Genomic DNA, 3,182 nt, shown 5'->3' on the forward strand with positions numbered 1-3,182 from the left:
TAACTTCTGATTTCCTTTATAGGAGAAGGGGCGGTTTTTTTTTTTTTTCCTTCGTAGAACTTGTCACTCACTAGCTGACATTATGCGTCTATTTACAAGTTGTCTCTCTTTCTCACAAGAATGTAAGATCCCTGAGAGACCTTTCCTTCTCTCTCTCTCTCCCCCCCTTCCCTCCCTCCCTCCTTTCTTTAATGAACTTTTAAAAATTAATGTGTCGTATATACACAGTAAGGTGCACAAATTATAAGTGTGCAGCTTAATGATTCATTACACACTCGTGTAACCACCACCAAGTTCGAAAAGTGAACGTTTCCAGTACCCCAGAAGTCCCCCTATTTGCCGCTTCATCACTTCCCCCACTCTCCTCTCCAGTAGTAACCACTACGTTTGCTTCTAACACAATCAATTTAACATTACCTATGTTTGAACTTCACATAAATGGAATAATATAGTGAGTCCTTTTTTTTTTTTTTTTTCCTTTTGTATCTGGCTTCTTTTTTCACCATTATGTAGCAGTAGTTCATTCATTTTCATTGCTGTTGTCCTGTGTACTTTCTTTTCTCTTTTAAACAATTCCTCAAACTTTTTATTTTGCGAAAATTATAGAATTACATGCAGTTGTAAGAAATAATGCAGAGCGATCCCATTTACCCTTTACCCAGTTTCTCCCGATTGTTAACATCTTGGAAAACTGGTATAATATCACAGTTAGGGTATTGACATTGATACAGTCAACATACAGAACATTTTTATCACCACAAGGATCCCTCATGTTACCCTTCGATAGTCACACCCACTTCCACTCTGCCTCCACCCCTCCTTAACCTCTGGCATTTTTCATACCTGTAGTCTTATTTCAAGAATGTCGTGTAAGTGGAATCATACAGTTTGTAATCTTTTGGGATTGACTTTTTTACTCGGCCTAATTCTCAGAATATTCATCCACGTTGTAATGTTTCATGTTACTTATGCATGACGTTGAAAGACATCTAGATTGTTTCCTTTTTTTTTTTTTTTTTCTTGCTATTACAAATAAAGCTTTTTATAAGGACACCAGTCATATTGGCTTAGAGTCCACCCTAATGACTTCATCTTAACTTATCACATCTGCAAAGAACCCTATTTCCAAAAAAGGGCACATTCTAAGGTCTTGTGGGTTAGGACTTCAATATCTGAATTTTGATATGGGACACAATTCAACCCATAACCAGAGCTTTTGCAAAGAAAAATTTAATTTGATGGGGTACAGCTTATCAGTTTTTTCTTTTATGAATTATGCTTTTGGTGTCAAGTCTAAAAACTATTCGCCATGCAATAAATCCCAAAATTTTCTATTTTTTTCTAGAAGTTTTATAGTTTTACATTTTACATTTACATTTTATATTTAAGTCCATGATTTGTTTAGAGTTAATTTTGTATACAGTGTGAGACTTAGGTTGAGGGTTTTGGGGGGGGGTTGTTTGTTTGTTTGTTTGTTTGTTTTTTGCTTATAAATGTCCAATTGATTGACTGCCATTTGTTGAAAAGGCTATTTTTCCTCCATTGAATTGTTTTTGCACCCTTGTCAAGAATCAACTGGGCATGTTTGTATGGGTCTATTTCAGGGTTCTCTATTCTGTTGCATTGATCTATGCTTATATCCCTCTGACAGTACCGTCCAGTCTTGATTACTATAGCTGTATAATAAATCTCGAAATCAGATAGACTGATGTCTCCCAGTTCATTCTTTTTTGTCAAAATCGTTTTAACTATTTTAGTTCCTTTGCATTTCCGTATAAATTTTAGATCTTGGCTATATCTTAAAAAAAAAAAGTTGAGATTTTAATAGGAATTGTGTTAAACCTGTGTATCAATTAGGGGAGAATTGACGTCTTTAGTATGTTGAATCTTCCATGAACATGTTGCATCTCCACATTTATTTAGATCTTTTTTGATTTATTTGATCTGTGTTGTGTAGTGTGCAGCTTACAAATCCTGTATTTCATTTTTTGAGTAATTGAAAATGGTATTGTGTTTTTAATTCCGGTGTCCACATGTTCATTGCCAGTATGCAGAAATACAACTGATTTTTGTGTGTTTATCTTGTATCCACAAATTTGCTGAACTCACTTACTCTGGTTTTGTTTTGTTTTGTACATTCCTTGGGACTTTCTGCATAAACAATCATGTTATTTGCAAATTAGTACAGTTTTATTTCTTCCTTTCTGATCTGCATACCTTTTATTTCTTTTCTTGCATTATTTCAATGGCTAGAACTTTTCGGCACTATATTGAGTGAGAGTAGTGAGCCATCCTTGCTTTGTTCCCAGTTTTAATGGCAAAGCATTCAGTCTTTCAGCATTAAGTATAAAGTTAATTGTAGGTTTTTAAAAGATGATCTTTATCAAGTTAAGGAAGTTCTCTATTCTTATTTTTTGAGTTTTTTTTATCAAGAACAGATGTTTGATTTTATCAAATGCATTTTCTGCATTGGTTGATATCATGTGATTTTCTTCTTTAGCCTGTTAATATTGTGGATTACATAGATTTTTAAATGTTGATCCAGGCTTGTATCCCTGCAATACATCCCACTTGATCATAGTGTATAAGTTTTTTTTATATATTGCTGATTTCTATTTGCTAATATTTTGTAAAGGATTTTTGTGTGTATTTTCATGAGGGATATTGGTCAGTCATTTTCCTTTTCTGTGCTATCTTTGGTTTTGGTATCATGGTAATACTAGCTTTATAGAATGCATTGAGAAGTGTTTCTTCTGTTTCCTAAGGAAATTGTGTAAATTGGTTAATTCTTTCTTTGAATGTTTGTTAGAATTCTTTGGTGAAGCTATCTGGACCTGGAGATTTCTTTTTTGAGAGTTTTTAAATTATGAATTCAATTTCCTTCTATAGTTATAAGGCTGTTGAAGTTATTGATTTCAAATTGGGGGAATAGTAGTAGTTTGTGTTTTTTGAGTAATTTGTCCATTTTTTTTTAAGTTGTCAAATCTATATTTATAGTGTTATTCATAGAGTTTTCCTATTATCCCTTTGATGTTTATAAGGGCTGTAGTGATATCCCGTTTAATTCCTGATATTGATAATTTGTGTCTTCTCTTTTTTTTGAGTCTTGCTAAACATTTGTCAATTTTATTGATATTTTCAAAGAACCAGCTCTCTGCATCAATGATGTCTCTATTTTTCTA

The sequence above is a fragment of the Galeopterus variegatus genome, unplaced genomic scaffold (assembly GCF_000696425.1).
Source record: "Galeopterus variegatus unplaced genomic scaffold, G_variegatus-3.0.2 Scaffold8597, whole genome shotgun sequence".
Lineage (NCBI taxonomy): Eukaryota > Metazoa > Chordata > Mammalia > Dermoptera > Cynocephalidae > Galeopterus > Galeopterus variegatus.